At 41.4% G+C, this 18,362-nt stretch overlaps 1 pseudogene; it reads right to left on the reverse strand.

The window, feature by feature from the left end:
• Positions 1–6,696: 6,696 nt before the first annotated feature.
• On the reverse strand, positions 6,697–7,943 carry LOC117082264 (annotated as a pseudogene).
• Positions 7,944–18,362: the final 10,419 nt, after the last annotated feature.

Here is an 18,362-nt window from a genome sequence, read left to right on the forward strand (position 1 = left end):
TCCAGGAGAGAGAAACGACTTTAACAAAACCCAGCAATATTAGCAAAGCCTGTGGCTAGAACATTTCAGTGAGTAATTTTAATACCCAGGTATGTAACATGGCACAGAAAAACATCTTTGAGGATGGATTAACAACACATTTTACCATCCCCTGAAAGATTTTACCCTGAACGCACACATCTCTAAGGATGGTGTGGGCTCCCTATCACTAGATTGTTATGAAGAACACTTTAGGAAGTCTCTCCCAGGTGTCAGGGCTCCTCTGGGAAAAGGTTCAAAGGGTGGCGGGCCAGTCCTCTGGGCACATGCATTCCTGGTGCAGGCCACCAGAATTGTGCCGGTAGTGGCTAAGCATGTTAGCAAGGCATGGTGCCTGCCACAGTGCAGGCCCAGGCAGCCAGCCTGTGCTCTTCATTCTGGGACAGTGCTGTCCTGGACTGTCCTTTATGACCATCCCCAGCCATGGTTCTGCAGTGGGGCATGGTTGTGTGCTGGTGGCAGCAAGGACATGCTCTGACCTTCTGCTCCCTCTCTTGTTCTCCTTTTGTTTTAATGTTTTCCTCAGATTATAGAATTACCACTTGCCAACTGTTATGAGCTGAATTGGGCCTCCCCACTCCCAAATCCATGTGTTAAAGCCTTAACCCCCAGCACCTCAGAATGTGACTGTATTTGGAGATAGGGTCTTTAAGGAAGTAATTAAGTTAAATGAGGCCATTAGGGTGGGCCCTCATCCAATTTGACTGTGTCCTTCTAAGAAGATGGGGACAGAGACAAACACAGGGGGAAGACCACGTGAAGACACAGGGCATCTGCAAGCCAAGGAGAGAGAGAGACCTCAGGACTCTGCCAGCACCTTGAGCTCAGACTTCCAGCCTTCACAACTGTGAGAGAATAAATTTTCATTGTTTCAGCCCCTAGTCTGTGGTATTTTGTTATGGTAGCCCTAGCAAACAAATACACCTTCCACAGAAAATTGAGGAGATATAGACAAATTTAGATGGTGAAAGTAATGACGTTTTTTCTAAATCTCTCTACCCAGAGAAAATTTCGGTTATTATATTTCAGTCATTTTTCTTACAGTTTAAAAATCCATATTATATAGAGAGACAAACTGAGAGTGGTGATAGATAGAGATTATATTCTGTATCCAACTTGCCTTCTGAACTGACATCGCATGATCGAGTACCGCCTTATGTCAATAGGGTCACGCCCTAATTTAACTATTGATAATATTTGGGGTGGTGCTTTATTCTAGACAGACAGACCCACACACCCTACTTTTTAATTATATTATCCATACTGTTCTTTATCCAGATTTTCTTATTTAGTACCCAATATGGAATAGATTTCTATGTTCCTAAACATGGATTTGTGTCATATGTAAATTTTTGGATAATATTTTATAGAACAGGGTTATAAGTTTTCTTCAATCCTATATTGACAGTCATTTAAAATTCTTCCTTTCTTTCTTTTTTTTTTTTTTTTTGTAAAAATGAAAGCACTGTGAGGACTGCCTGACCACATAGCTACGCACACTGGAATTCTTTCTTTAGAACCGGTTCTGAAGCTGCAGCTCCTACGGTGGAGTTGAGGGAGTGTGGGCTTCCCATTCCTGCCTGTTGTCCTGGAGGTCGGCCACGACTCTATCCCCAACAGCAGTTTATGGGCAAGAATGTCCAAAATCTTTTTGCACATTGAACATTCTTCTTAATCTAGGCTGGTTTGAGGCTATAAATTATATCTCACTATGGCTTTTACAAATTTATTGGTCATTTGCATTTCATTTTATTTGAGACTGTTTGTATTCTCTCTTTGCTTCTAAAAGTTGGTGTGTTTGCCTTTTCCTAAGAGTTTTTATAATACCTTTTTAGGTAATAGCAATTTTAATTCTTTTATATGTATTTGGCAATTCCCTTCCTGCTCGCCATTCCCCCCAGTTTTCCGTGTCTCTTAATTTTGTGGATGGCAGGTTTTTGTTTTATTTCAGAGCACATTTTAAGTTTTTATGTATTAACATCTATTGGTCTTCTTCTTATATTATTTCAGATTTTGGTTGCCTGCTTAGAAAGCACTTTCACACTCAGATATTCATACAATTTTCACTAAATGTTTTCTTTTACTGCCCTTATGATTTCTTTTTTTAAAATATTAAAATATTTAGCCCATCTGGAATTCATTTTGGTGTGAGGTATGAGGTACGAATGTAACACTATTTTCCCCTAAGATGGTTAGTAGGTTGTCACAACGCATTCCCCACTAATCTGTCCTTTTCCTGGGGATGTAAGGAGACACCTTTACATATGTATGTGCTCCTGTGTGCCCTGCACAGCTGAAGGCATCCTGGTATTGTAAGAGTGCAAAACCTGCCAGAGAAGCCTCTCAGTGCCTCTCCTCTGTTATCAGCATTTGTATTGCTAATTCAATCATTCTTCCAGACGACTTTTAGAATGCATGCTGTTGGGATGTTAACTGACACTTTGCAATATTTATGGATTACTTTGCAGAGAATTAGAATAGTCTTGTTATATAAATACAGAAAACGTTTTATTTCTTCCTTTCCAGTATTTATATAATTAACATATCTCTCTTTCCTCCTTGGAGTTGCTAGAATGTGGCTGCACGGCAATGCTGAGACATGACACTGAGTGAGAGTGGACTTCCTCATTTTATTCCTACCCTTACCGTGGATCTCTCCTGTGCTTCAGCACTCAGTATAATGCTGGCTGAGCTCTTCTGACAAATACCCTCCATGATGTGAGGAAAACACAGTTAGGAGCAGTCGTTGAATTGTGTGATCTGCCATTGAAGTAATTAACGAGATAATTACTTGGATTTTCTCCTTTAACAAATTATTATTATAAATTATATTAATGTATGATATGCTAATAAATTATTTCCATATTCCTAGGAATAAAGCTGGGTAGTTCATGGGATATTATCCTTTGAATTTATTCCTGAATTTAGTGCAAAAATATTTTATGAGGAAGTGTTATATCTATACTCATAAGTACAATTGTTCTATAGATACTTTTCATTGTTATCTTTGTTGAGTTTGGGCTTAAATGTGATGCTAGTCTAAACAATTTCTAAACTTTCTATGCTTTGGGAACTTTAAAATAGCATCATACTGAACTATTTCCATCAAAGTCTGATAAAAATCACCTATGACCTGCATTACTTATAAGGGATCTGAAGGAAGGTGGGAAGGAAGTAATTTGCATTTGAAAAAAGCTTTCCCTCTCTGGGACTGGAGTCCTTTGATCAAAAAAAAAGTAGTTTTACAGTTCTATGTGGTTAAAATTTATAATCCTCTTGTCATTATTTACTACTTGTACTGAGAGAAAAAGGCTTGTAGAATTTCTACCTTATTTAGAATAGACTTTGTTAGGCCTAATTCAATATCACTATTTATAAATACTGAGTTAATATAATTTTAAAAGAATGAGCTTTGTGCCTTTGTGGTTTACAATGTTTTCTATGTAGGTAGCATACCAAGTTTGTTGATTATATTATTCACACCTTGTATGTCCTTTTTTTTCTCGTTAATCCACAAAATCCTGTACAATGTGTTAGAACTTTGTAGTAGCAAACAATTTTATCAAATTTTTATGTTTTATATTTTCACATTATTTCCTCTGAGTATTTGAAATGCAAACGTTCATGACTTCAATGTCTTCAATGTGGATTGTATATTTTATTAATAATATGATCATTTTTGCCTCATGGGCTATTTTTTAGGCTTTCTTTCTCTATTTGATATGAATGTTCCCTCCTTTGCTCTGTCTCTACCTGAATTTATCTGCTAGATCCTTGCCTGCCTCCTCAGTGTCAAAGTATCAACCTCCCTGCTTCATTTTACTTTAGATGGATCAGGTTTTGCTGTTTGAAGCACTCTAGGAACTTAGCCTTTGGATAGGGAAGTTAAGCCCACTTACTTTTGGATGTATTCTGATAACCAATACATTCAGTAATAGTCTTATTTTATCTTTTACGTTTATCACATTTCCAGTATTTCAGATTTTATCTTCCTTTCTTTCAGTGGGTTGATCAGTAATACTTTCCGCTTTTGTTTGTTCAGCGTTTGGCAAGTTATTTATCCAGTTTCTACTGAATATATTTGGATATATTTCCAAATGTATTGGATATTGGATGTTGGATATATTTGGAAATATTTGGATATTGGATAAAGGATATATTTTCCAGTGATTACTTTTCAGTTTTACAAACCTAAATACAACACACAAAAAAATCTTAAACTTATATTTTGCTATAATTATAAAAAATGAAGTGGTTCCCATGAAACACAGTTTTGGAAGAGAAAGATCTTGTACTTCCCTCCCTCCTCCTACCTTCTCATATCAGATGGGGATACTCCACAGCTGGAGAGGTGGCCAGGCAGAAGTTTGGATTCACCCTTTTCTGGAGGAAATAAGTTCAATGTGACTTTGTCTATGCCACAGAGATCCTATTCAAGGAAAGAAAATGATGAGTGAAGCGCATGACAATAGAAACGACTATTATGTGGGAGGAGAGGAGGTGAACACCTTGGAATACTGTGTTTCTTTTATAACTATTTTGTTCTTTTAATTGGCCCAGGTTTGAACTATGCTGTTTATGATAGCTATTTGTTTTCATAAGTATGTGGAATGCGCATGTGAAAATGTGTTTGTGGTGTCGATGGTACGAGCTGGGTGTAGGAATATGTACTTTGTGGTGTGTATGTGGCTTGTGTCTATGTATGTGGTGTGTGTATGCAGTGTGTGTGGATGTGTGGTATGTCTGTGGTATATGTGTCTATGTGCACAGTGTGTGTGTTTGTGTGATTTGGATGCTGTTTTCTGTGGTGTGTGGAAGTATAATGTGGAATTCGTGTAGGCAGTGTGTTTGCCTGTGATGTGTGCGTGGTGTGCCCAGTGTGGTATTAGTGGCATGCGTGTGTGTAGGTGGTATGTCATGCACTTGTGTATAGCATACATGGTATCATGTGCATGTGTGGTGTGGTGTGTGTGTGGCAAGTATATTTGTATTGTGTGGTGTGTGGGGGATATTTGTGTGGATGGTGTAGTATGTCTGGTGTGTGTGTGATATGTATAGTGTCTGGTGTGTGTGGATGGTGTAATATGCAGTAGCATACATGGTGTGGCATGATGTGTGGCATGTGTAGGTGCATTTGTGGATGATGTGGTACGTTTAGCATGTGTGACTATGGTGTGGTGTGTCTTGTGTATATCATATGTGATGTGGGGGGGGATGGTGTGGTGTGTGTGTATGCATGTGTGGCATGTGTGTATGCATGTGTGCTGTATGCATATGAATGTGTGGTGCATGTCTATGCACGTGGGGCATGTGTGTATGTATGTGTGGCATGTGTGTGTAATGTGTGTGTATGCATGTGTGGCGTGTGTGTTCTGGTCAGGAGTCTGGCTCTGAAAGAAGGACAATAAGATGCATTTTCACTCCAGGCCGGTAGGTCCTGGTGGGGACCGGGCTGCGAGGACTCAAATGACCCAGCCTTGCCTTGCTCCCAGGCCCCACAGAGGCATCCTTTCAGAAATGGCAAGCGCCGCCCCTCAGGGTGGGGAGTGTACTGAGTGTACTGAGTGTGCTGAGGCAGGGGTATTACGATGCATTGTCCAGGAACTGATTACAGCCTTTCTGAAAATATCAGAACAAACCAAATTACTTTTTTTCTCTCACTCAACAACAATCAACACAGAAGACTTCTGTGACCATGTGTGTAGGTTTTCTCCCCACCACAAGCAAGCAGGCACTTCTACATCAGACGATTCCGACATCGACACCTTCTACCTGGAGGTGGCCTCACACCCCATAAGCCCAAGCCTCACGTTCCAAGCCTGCCCTCCACTTTCAATGCCAATGGCAAGGTGATCTTACCTGTGCTTATGACCCACTGGCGTTCCCACCAATCAGTGTTCCCAGGACGTCTCCTTAGACTTGATTAATTTGCTAGAGCAGCTCACAGAGCTCAGGGAAAGGCCTACTTACATTTACTATAGAGAATGTTACAGAGGAGAGAGACACAGAGATGATTGGGGCAAGACATATGAGGAAGGGTGAGAAGTTTCCATGCCCTCCTGGGGCTGTCAAACTAAAACGAAGAAGCTGAAAGTTTTGCTCCAAATGCCATTGTTTATCCATTTTTGACCACCTGATCTGTTCCATTAGCTTCAAAAGACGCCTTTTCATTTGTTTCGTTTTGCCTTTGATGACCTTCCGCCTGACACAAGCAGTCTTCTAGAATATAGGCCTGTGCTTGGCTTTTCTACACAAACATGAGAAGCCTTCAATTACTGGGGGACACTCATCTCCTCCTTCCAACTAGAGAGCGAGATGTGTCCCCGGGAGAGTATGACCTTGAGCTCCTCTCGGTCTTGCTTGGGACTTGGTCCAGGAGGTTATGGGAAGAAACTGGTTTAGAAGCTGACCTCATGGGTTCGCTATTGTTATGTAACACTTAGGAAGAGTAGAGACCCAGGCGATTCAGTCCCAGAGCAATGTTGTGGTCGACAGAACACAGTCCAGCTACCAACAGTTATTTCAAAATAATTCAAGCTCTTTGTTTATATTTCTTGAAAAAGGAAAGAAAGAAAGAAAGAGAGAGAGAGAGAGAAAGAAAGACAGAAAGAAACAGGAAGGGGTGGCCGAGCTGGAAACTCGGCTTTAAGTCCCCTTTCAGGGGACCCTCAGGTGGGCGCCTGCTTGGAAACCTCTCCACCCCTCCAAACACTCCTTTCCTCCCTGAGTGTTCATTTGTTGATCCAGATTCTGGATAAAGTCGCACAGAATCCACCTGGCAAAAATGGAAACTGCCTGGAGGCCAGGACTGAGGGGAGGCCCGGAGCAGAGCGGGTGTGCGACCCTGCAGTGAGCAGGGAGGGCAGGCTGGGGACGTTCGCCACCTTGAGTGCCTCTGCTCCCCGCAGCCCTGAGACTCCAGGCTCCCCTGCTCCTCGCTCCCAGAGACCCTACCAGTCCTCCCCGCCGGGCTCCCTCGAAGCTCGGGGAAGGGGCAGGCTGCGTCCTCGGGATCTTTCTCAGCAGCCACAGCAGCGCATCCCAGCACCTCCTCCAGGAGCCCCGCCACCTCCTGCCACCCGGGCTTTCCCCACAGCGCAGCGTCGCCTCGTCCCCTCAGGGCTGGGACAGAGGTACCCGCAGACAGTGCAAAAGGGAAGTCCCTGTTGCCTTCCCATGCAAACTGTAGGGCGGTTAGAGCTGCTAGGGGAGGAAAGGAAAGAAGAAGAAATAAAGTTAAGAGTGATATGGGTACAAAGAAACAAACACGGAGCTTCCGTGGGCCTACAAAGGAGCCCCAGTAGAAGTACGCTGGGCCTGGGTCATCGCCTGCCTTCAGGGGGCTCCAACCTTCCCTAGGCCCCCCTCCCCCATCCACCTCCCACCCGCGGCTCACCCGAGGCCCCCCTCCCCCCTTTCTCGCCTTCCCATCCCCCCTCCCACCCGCAGCCCTCCCGAAGCCCCCTTCACCAGCTCCCCACCTCCACTCCTCGCCTCCCCAACCCCGCTCCCCGCCCCCTCCATCCCGCCTCCCACCCGCGGCCCTCCCGACGCCCCCCTCACCTCCCCACTCCCGAGGCCCTCCCGAGGTCCCCGGGCTCGCGCTCCTCCGAGTTGCCTGCGGCTGAGTCCTGGCGCTGCCAGGGACAGCCTGTCGGCCGGGCGCGGGGGGCGGGGGAGTCGTTCCCAACGAAGGGGAAGGAGGGCTTTCGTGAGCATCTAAGGAGTACATCCTCACTTTGTCTTCTGACTCTGTCCACCCAGAGCCTGTCACCCTCATCCAGCCCGCGGCGCACAGACCCCGGCTCTGGGCACCCCTGGTGAGCGCCTTCTGCGCCAGAGCTCCGCACAGCACCAGCCCGCGCTCTCCCCCAGCTTCTGTTCATTTGCTGCAGCCTGAACATCGGTGCTGCCAGGTGACAAATCCAGGCACGCAGAGATGTACATCCTTTACCCCGGGTGACACGACGTGGAGCTGAATCCAAGTCCGAGAGTCTGGTGACAGTGTCTGGGCTCTGACTGCGCAGCCGTCTCACAGTGAAACAAATTGGGGACTGGCCTTGTCTTGAGTGGCCTTAGAACAGTGCAGTGGCCTGCAGTCTCCTGGCCAGTCTGTTGAATGTGGCAAAGATGAGGCACCTTGTAGCCTTACATGTTATTTTTCTTTCCTTTTCTCTTCTCCCTTTTCTTTTTTAAGGATTTGAATTAGTATATGTAAAGTGCTTAATGCAGGAGCTGGCGGGGAAAGTGGATACTCAGTAAATAACAGCAATGGTTAATTGTAAAAAAGCATGCCATTTATCTGGTATAATTCCTCATTCTAAGCACCCTGTTAAGTAGTTGGTAATTCCTCACTTGAAAGAAATTATACAGAATTTTTGTCAGTTTTTAAGATATTGTTTTATTGTGATAAAATATTCATAACATAAATTTCACTCTTTTAATACTTTTAAAGTGTACAATGCAGATTAATAAGAGAAATGCACACAAATTTATTAACGTGTACATGGGGAAAAATAAGGTGATTACCCAATATCCATGAGGTCCAGATACTTATACAGCCTTTTTTCAGAGAGGAGGGTGGAAGGCAGAATGTAGGTGATTCTGTTGAGGGGCAATAAATGATTATTGAGAAGAATGAATGGATCAGGAAAGAGAGAATAATTCGTAAATAGTTCTCTTTGAAAATTTCATAAGCCGGAGAAATGGATTATTTTTTGAAAGAGTCTGTTCAGGTGTGGTCAGGTGTTGGTTTTCTTTTCTGCAATAGATAATGAGATAACAGGGAGGGGAAGGAAAAGTAGTTGTTCTCTTCTGTGGGTCTTCAGGGTCTTCATGTAGATAGGGGAGAGGACTCTTCCAGCTTCTGTTGATCTTGAGGGCCTTTAATTGAAAATACTCGTTATACCAGGGAGCCATATTTTGGGGCCAAGTTCCCTGCACTCCTTCAATCCTCCTGTTTGGAACTTCCCTAGAAGTTTCACATATCAACAGCTGAATCAGTGATTATGGAGAGATTTGGGTTAGAGGAAAAGAAGGCAAAGAAGGGGAAACAACAAATAGGGATAAGCAGAAAAGGAAAAATACATAAATATATTGTCTCATATCTTCTTGAATCAGTCTCTTAGTCCTAAGAGTAGAAGCATTCAGTCAAACAGCTGTGTCCATTCTAGGAGGTGGCACTACAGAGGGGCTGGGCTTCTACAGCTGATGCAGGCAAGCCAGTCCTTAATAAGAGGCATTTCTATGGAAACAAAAGAAAAACAAAGGTTTTCTTTTTTTTTTTTTTTTGAGACGGAGTCTCGCTCTGCCACCCAGGCTGGAGTGCAGTGGCCGGATCTCAGCTCACTGCAAGCTCCGCCTCCCGGGTTTACGCCATTCTCCTGCCTCAGCCTCCCAAGTAGCTGGGACTACAGGCGCCCGCCTCGTCACCCGGCTAGTTTCTTTTGTATTTTTTTTTTTTTTTTTTTTTTCTTTTTTTTTTTTTTTTTCTTTTTTTTTTTATTTTTTATTATACTTTAAGTTCTAGGGTACATGTGCATAACGTTTATATCATGTATAACTCCCCAATGCAATCCCTCCCTCCTCCCCCCTCCCCCTGATAGGCCCCAGTGTGTGATGTTCCCCTTCCCGAGTCCAAGTGATCTCATTGTTCAGTTCCCACCTATGAGTGAGAACATGCGGTGTTTGGTTTTCTCTTCTTGTGATAGTTTGCTAAGAATGATGGTTTCCAGCTGCATCCATGTCCCTACAAAGGACGCAAACTCATCCTTTTTTATGGCTGCATAGTATTCCATGGTGTATATGTGCCACATTTTCTTAATCCAGTCTGTCACAGATGGACATTTGGGTTGATTCCAAGTCTTTGCTATTGTGAATAGTGCCGCAATAAACATACGTGTGCATGTGTCTTTGTAGTAGAGTAATTTATAATCCTTTGGGTATATACCCAGTAGTGGGATGGCTGGGTCATATGGTACATCTAGTTCTAGATCCTTGAGGAGTCGCCATACTGTTTTCCACAATGGTTGAACTAGTTTACAATCCCACCAACAGTGTAAAAGTGTTCCTATTTCTCCACATCCTCTCCAACATCTATTGTTTCCTGACTTCTTAATGATTGCCATTCTAACTGGTGTGAGATGGTATCTCATTGTGGTTTTGATAGTAGAGACAGGGTTTCACCGTATTAGCCAGGATGGTCTCGATCTCCTGACCTCGTGATCCGCCCGTCTCGGCCTCCCAAAGTGCTGGGATTACAGGCTTGAGCCACCGCGCCCGGCCAAGGTTTTCTTAATGTCTGGAGTAGTCCATAATAAACTAGTTTTTTTAGAGTCTCAGAAGTATTTTCAAATTGTGGTGGCAATCTTACAGATTTTCCTGGATTGTAGTCTGAATTATGTGTTCATGTGAACTTCCTGAGTAGCCCACACATCAGCAGGCACAAAGGCTGTGCACATGTGAGTTTCTGTGCTGACTCCTCCTGAAGTTTATATCAAGTTGTCTAACTTTAGTTTGCACGGCTTCAAAAAAGGCAGTGGTAAATTCTAGCGATTCCAAGTGAGAAAAATGAGAGAAAAATCCAAAAGCATTAGTTTGAAGACTTGGAGCCAAGAAAGAATTCAGGATTTAGTCCAAATTGTAGGAAAATAATAAAAACTCAAAAACAATGGGCAAGACTAGAATCTGATAACAGGCATACTGTACTTTTCTTCTGAAACACAATTTTTCTCTCCCATTTCCCCATTTTTACCAAATCATATTTATGCTTGACAACATATATATATCATAATATATCAGAATAATATTCAGAAAAATATGACTAAAAAAATTAAATTCCATTATTTCTTTGACATTTGACAATGCTTCCTATGTGATTTTAACATACCAAATAAGCCAAATACGTCTTTCTTAGATTTTCAGATGTTACTTTTAGAAAAGATTTAGTTTTAGAAATTGAAATTTGACTTTGGGAAGTATATCAAATATGAAATGTTTAAAACACTACTTGATCGAATTAGGATTACAGTTCACTGTAAATAATAGTCATTCATTTAACCAAAGTGATCATTCAAAAATTTCAAACAACCTTTACTCTTTGAGAGAGAAGACTCAGTTTTCTAAATAATCGAAAGACCTAAAGAGTCAAAAGACCTAATAAAGATCTTTTTTTGTAGTTTACTCAAAAGTTGAACAAAAGCCTTTTGCTATCCTTACTAATACTACATGAAAATCTTGTTCAAAGGAGGAAAGCATATTCTACATTTGTGTCAGTATATTATTAATGCTAAAGCTAAGTTTAATAATGACTTATAAATAAATCCATCCAGTCTAAATCAGCTTTGACCACACAAGATAAGCTTTCCATAAGCCTCTTACAATATTTTATAATTATCTACTAAAATTACAGGGAAAACTCTATTGTTCAAACACAGGAGCCCGGACTCTGACCTTGCATTAGTGTGCTTTTCATATTAATGCTCAATCTTTAGAAAAACTTAAAACAATTCCCTTATAATTTTAGCCAATTTGATCGCACACAAAATTCTTTTCACAAGATTCACCTTTCACAAAACTACAACTAGTTTAAACTTTCAGTTTTGCCCTGTACTTTCTCTTTTTGTATTGGAATTCTATAAAAATGTGATTTTCTCTCTTTCTTATTGTTTTGACCACAAAGTTCTCAGTCATGTAAAAGAAAAAAAATCACTTTCTTTTTTCAACTTTCTTTACATCTTACTTCCTTTATATGCTCTATAATAGGGGTTTTTCCTATATCAAGTAGTTTTAATTATACATATTAGCTATAACATTGACTCTTAGTGCTACAAGTAGTTAGACAGCTGTGAGTGGGGCAGGAGAGGGCTCCCCACCCACTAGGAACATTAGGTGCTGGTTTGGCAAATATCACTTGCCTCTCTAAAAGTGATAAGTAAAATAAAATAAACAAAAGTGATAAAAAGCACCAGAGAGAGGCCATTTCCTGATGGCCAAGCCTGTTGCACTAAAATGTTATTTAACTGAATGCAGGCACCAGGGAGAAGCAACTTCCTGGACATCTACATTAAGAGACAAAATGGTGAAGTATGACCTTATGGGACCACACCACCAGAAAAGGGAGGAAAGTCTCAGATGAGAATGCATACAACTTCCTGAACACACTGTGCATGCTCACCTCCCAAGGGTCAGGCAGGCACTGCGTATGTGGGCAGTTCCCCCTAAGGGAAGGATCATGGCAAAGAAGCCAGCCTATAAAGCCTTAGGGTCAAGGTTAAACACCACACTTGACCTTTGGTGCCCACTTAGGTCTCTTCCAGGTGAACCTTCTTTTCTCTCCTGTTCTAACACCTTTCTAAATAAACTTCCACTCCTGCTCTGAAACTTGCCTCAGTCTCTTTCTGCTATATACCCGTTAGTTGAATTATTTCTTCTGAGGAGATAAAAACTGAGATTGCTGCAGACCTGTATGGATTCACCACTGGTAACTTGGATACCTTCCACCGATGATATTGGTAACCCTAATTTCCAGTAAAAAACCTAAAAAGTACATTTTGAACTGTCTTATACCAGTGCTTGTAGATGAAAACTATTTCATAACTTTTCCTTATTAACAGATTAAATATATTTAGTTTTTCTATATCATATAAATGACTCATGAATTTTATAAATACCTATCAATTTAACATAACATGACTTTAAGATTAAGTTTCTGAAAAAGATTTTTGAAACTATGAAAATTTTGTTTATAAGCTTTTATTCTGTTTATAGTTATTTAATGTATTCATTCTTAACAATTATGCTTGAATAGTTCATTAAACAAAGTCAAGCATCATCTCAAGTTATTTCTTTGTTAATCACTTCTGTAACCCACAATGTTAGGCAATTACCATGTAAAAAAGAGCTCTAAAGTTAAACACATGTTCATTTTGCTGATCAGAAGACACAGCTGTTTTCATTAAAACAATAATGTTAAACTAGTTATTTACTAATGTTTTCCAAGTCATGTGAACTAAAGGCATTTGAATTAATTTCTATTTTTCTGCTAAAATATTTTATTTAAGCAGTTTCTTTTTCCTTAAGTCAATGAAATAGATATTTTATATATTTTGGTAGTGAAATATCACACAAACACGACACATATAAACATGCAGACATTCAGACACATGGATAAAAACCGGCTGTATAGCTTTATATAGTTTTTTATTTGCCAGTTTTTAAATAATTTTCTTCCCCCTTTAAACTATTAACTCTTGATTACCTGTTCCATTGCTCTAGACTGTTGTTAGTTAAGCAACCCTAAATTTACACCTTCAAAGGGATGACAGGTGAGAGTTTACATCTCCAAGGCATAGAACTTAGATCTAAACACCATTATTTGCTGAAACAAAAAGGACATGAATAAAGGCCTACTCAAAACAAGATTGTCAGGAAAAGTATCCTAAACAAAGGTAAGATTTGGTGTATAAACGTTAAACCAATGTCTTTCTTATTGTAAAAGTTTCTAGCAGCTCCTGTGCAGGGAGGTGCCCTTATAAACAGAGATTTCCTTAAAGATATAAATTTCTTCTGTAAAGAGTGTCAAACTAGCCAGCTAAATGCCAGTGATCTATCTAGTTAGATAGGGGGGTCTTTCAACTTAGTGTATTTCTTGATTAAGTTACTGCCTCAGAGTGGATCCCTTTAATGAATAGGGCAAAGAAAGTATTTGCAGTTTCCCTGGCCTAATATTTGAAATGTAAAAAGCAGCACAACTGGAAGGCAGTGCATCTAGATCATTAAAAATCAAGGACCCCACTGCTATATGGAGCTGTAGGACCCCCAGAAAAGGGAAGCACCACAGGACCAGGCTGTGCAATGTTTCTGCAGCACTCCTTGCCACAGAGATTCCTCTGAGACTGGTGGGTGATCTAGTGCCAAGCAGGCCTCTCTAGAGCAGCCTGTTCTTCACAGGAATCTTACTGCTTGGTGGGGAGTGTTCTCACAGCCTCCAAGTGTTCAAATCTGCCTTTTAATCTGAACACACAAAGAAACAAGTTGCCCCCTGGAGGAGCAAATATTCACTACAACCCCTGTCAGCTACTTCCAAAACTGCAGCTCTGTCCAGTGACTTGTCAGCCATTGCACACACAAAAAGTCAAGCTTTCTCTTACAGTACAAAGTAATTCCTGGGACCCCCAAAGCCGAAGAGATCAGGTAAGTTATTGCAAAAGACAGAAGAGCTTTAGACCTGATGGGAACCTGCCCACAATTCTTTGTACTCCACAAGGAAAACAGAAAACTCTCAAAAGGGGGACTGCCTTTTTCTGTATTTTTCAAGTGGCGTCACAGTCATTTGAAGTCTCCCTTAGATTTCTTCACGTGGTATCAAAAATGGCAAAAAAAATAGAGAACCAGAAGTGGAAGGAAATAGGACAATAAGTCTTAGAGGAGTCAAATTGGGGAGTCTTCTTTTTTTTAAAAAGACTAAGTTTTTACATTTTTCTCAGCAAGAATTATGCCAGCAAGATAGAAACAGATAGACTAAACATTCTTAAACAGGAGTTTTAGTTAACTGAAAAAATTCCCATAAACAAGATCTAAAAAAGGAAAAGATAGAAAATTGTTTTTGTTATTTTTACTCAAAAACATTATACCTTAAATATCAGCTTTTATTTAAGCTGACTTCTGACCATAGAGTTCTACATGAAATGTTACCAAATCTCTTATCATTAGAGTTCAGCCACAATGAACATAAAGTAGGCCTCCCATTCAGTTTGTCTGGTATCAAAGCCAACTTTTTCTCCAATTGTGCATGCAAATGAATTATTTTAAACATTTCAAAGGATTCCCATTTTGTCTCCTACTGCTTAAAAACATTCTGGGTTGGGTGGGTCCACTTTCCTAAGTATTTATAAGATGAAGTCCCATAAATGTTATATACGAATTCAGCTGGTGTTTTAACAGGATTTGATCACGAATGAAAAACCAAGCCCCAATCTCAAACAATAGAAAACCTTTGCAATATTAAAAAGCATGCTACGTCAAATGAGACCACTGGTCCACATTGCCAATCCCATGACCTGAATTCTCAACCCAGAGACAAAGGTAGAAAAACCCGGCCGGGCGCGGTGGCTCAAGCCTGTAATCCCAGCACTTTGGGAGGCCGAGACGGCCGGATCACGAGGTCAGGAGATCGAGACCATCCTGGCTAACACGGTGAAACCCCGTCTCTACTAAAAATACAAAAACTAGCTGGGCGAGGTGGCGGGCGCCTGTAGTCCCAGCTACTCGGGAGGCTGAGGCAGGAGAATGGTGTAAACCCGGGGGGCGGAGCTTGCAGTGAGCTGAGATCTGGCCACTGCACTCCAGTCCGGGCGACAGAGTGAGACTCTGCCTCAAAAAAAAAAAAAAAAGAAAAACCCAAACCTTCTATCTTAAGGTAGAGGTGAAAAAAAGCCAGTTCTCTGCAGAGTTCTTTATTGGAACCTCCTGTACAAAGACAGACCGAAGCCCTCAGTCTTAAAGGAAAAAAAGATTCTGAAAACTGATCCAAATAACATCTAGACTGTCAACAAAAGAGTAGAAGGTTCAAATTCAAGAGAACTCACAAGTTCAATAGAACTTAACCTGAAATACCTGTTGGAACTTCTGAAGGCAGAGAGAATGCAATGGGTTCCTGCTGGTGCCAAACAGGGCTTTCAGAGACAAACACTGGAGGGTTGTGGGGAATAACTCTGGATCCTGCCAACTACACCACATATGTCAGCCTAGAATGAAGAAGGTGAGGTCAAATTAATATAAGCAGAGAATTTTCAGTGGGGGTTAAGCTTCAGAATTGCAATCAGGATCATAAATTCAGGTTGCCCTGAATGTACACTCTGATTAGCAGCATTTGCAAGTGAATTTCTAAAGAAAAAAAAAGTTCCTGAGTTTTTTACCAATAATTTACATTAAAATCATGTAAGATTTGATTAGCTATACATTGTTTATTTGTATCACAAAATGACTTTAAACCATTGTCATCCAGTATAAGTGGGGCGTGACTGAAGTCTCACACTCGGACTCTCTGGGCCTGATGGATTTTGCATCCCTCACATACCTCAGACTGCCCTGAGCTACTTTTCTCTCCTCGGAGCACACCATCTTTCAGGAATCTCCGCAGGTTTGGATATTTGGAAGCTCTGCGAATCCAGCCCTTTGAGTTGTTGTGGAAGCTTCATTATGTAGGCATGTTTGATTAGGTCATTGGCCATTGGTGATCAACTTAACTTCAGCCCTTCTCCCATCCCTAGAGGTTGGGGGATGGAGGTGAAATTCCCCACCCTCAAAGCATGCCTGGGTATTTCTGCTGACCAGCCTCCCATCCTGAAGCTACCTGGGGGCTGCCAGACATCAGCCTACTCATTAGCATAAAAAGACACTCAACATTTTGGAAGATTCCAAGGCCTTTAGGAGTTGTATGCCAGGAAAAGGGGAAAACAATGAAATGGTTGCTTAACTATTGGTTACTTTCTGAGAAATATTTTCTTAGCTGTAGGTAATTTCATTGTTGTTTGAATATCATAGAGTGTACTTACACAAACCTAGATGATAATAGACTACCACACAGCTACACTATGTGTTATGGCCTATTGCTCCTAGGCTACAAACCAGTGCAGCATCCTACTATACTGAATACTCTAGGCAATAGTAACACAGTGATATTTGTGTATCTATACATAGAAAGGGTACAGTAAAAATATTGTATAAAAGATTGAAAACGTACACCTGTATAGGGCAATAATCCTATGGACCACTGTTTCATACGCAGTCCATAATTGACTGAAACACCCCAGGCAGTACATGGCTGTATATTTTTCACAGTATCACAGTGCTACATCCAGATCTTGTCAGTTCAGGATAAACTCATTTATTTCCTAATGATAGTGGAATTTCTTCCTGTCAATTGTTGCCAAGATGGCAGATGCAAAACACAAAGGGTGGCCTCAGGGGATAGGACTAGGGAATGATTGTGTGGGGGTGGAGATGCAGTGCAGGAGGGAGGTGTCCAAGGACTCGCCTTCTCCCTGGGTGATAGGAGGGCAGAAAGTGACCAGGAGTCTGCAGGCATGCCCCAGCTGAGGCTCAGGTGAAAGGATTTCCCTGGAGATGCTCAGTCTTCAGTGTTGCTTGGCTTGTTTGTTTATTCTGTGCTATGCTTCTTGCTCAAGAACTTCAAGCCTTCAGGAATCTGGTCTTAGCAGATTGAGGGGCACTGGAGACAGACCAGCATGTCCATTTTGGGGACACAGTATAAGGGAAGGAGGCCCCTGGATGCCCTTCAGGATCAGCTGCAGGGGTGCTACCCTCTTTCAAGGGGCACAGAAGATGATGCTGGTGGCCTGCACCTCTGTTGCTGGTGCAGTAGGGGAGCTGCAGCATGGGCACACTGCAGCATGCCTGAGATGGACTGGGAGCTGGTGTGTGCAGCCCCACCTCGTGGAGCACCTTCAGAGGGCCGGGCTTAGCCCTGCTCCTGGAAACAGACAAAGCAGCTCTCCCAGACCTGTTCTGCTGTCTCTGACTTTTCCTCTGCCAATTTCCATCATTTAAAAAAGCAATCCTGAATATAAATACATGAATATACCATTTTGGGACATATTAATTTTGAACTATTCTAAATTACACATAAAGTAAAAGTTCCCTTAGCTACCACTGTCCTCAGTTCTACTTCTAATTGTAGCCGTATCTTCAAAAGTTATCAGTTTGATGTCTGACCTCTTATATACACTTTTACATGTAAAAATTAGTAGTTAACGTATTTAACATATTAACATAACATATTATGTTAAACACCTTAACATATTTAGCATTGTATCACACATTGTCATCAAATTCCTTTTTTCACCTATGCCATAGAGGTATTTCCAGATCAGAACATAGAGAGGTACCTAATCATCGTAAATGGCTGCACTGCAGTGCAAATATACCCCAATTCCATGTGATTCTCTCCCTGTTGGTGAACTACCAAATGTTGCAAATGTTGGTGAACATTTGGAGCACTTCCTTTTTATTCTATCTTAAGTGATACTTCATGCATGTCTCTTTGAGCAGGTATGTAGTGTTTCTCTAAAATGGCCACCTAGAATTTAAAATGTCAGGATGAGAAATGTACATCTACAATTTAACTGATAATGCCAAATTTATCTTCAAAAGGTCTTGCCAGTTGATACTCTCACCAGTTGTATCCTTGCCACTGCCAATTGCTTTCTAATTTCTATAAGTCTAATGGGCAGAACAGCAGTCTGCCCTTGCTATTATAATTTGCATTTCCTTGGTTTGCAGGGAGGCTGTGTCTTTTCTTG

This window comes from Trachypithecus francoisi, unplaced genomic scaffold (assembly GCF_009764315.1).
Source record: "Trachypithecus francoisi isolate TF-2019V2 unplaced genomic scaffold, Tfra_2.0 Lachesis_group9, whole genome shotgun sequence".
NCBI classification, from domain to species: domain Eukaryota; kingdom Metazoa; phylum Chordata; class Mammalia; order Primates; family Cercopithecidae; genus Trachypithecus; species Trachypithecus francoisi.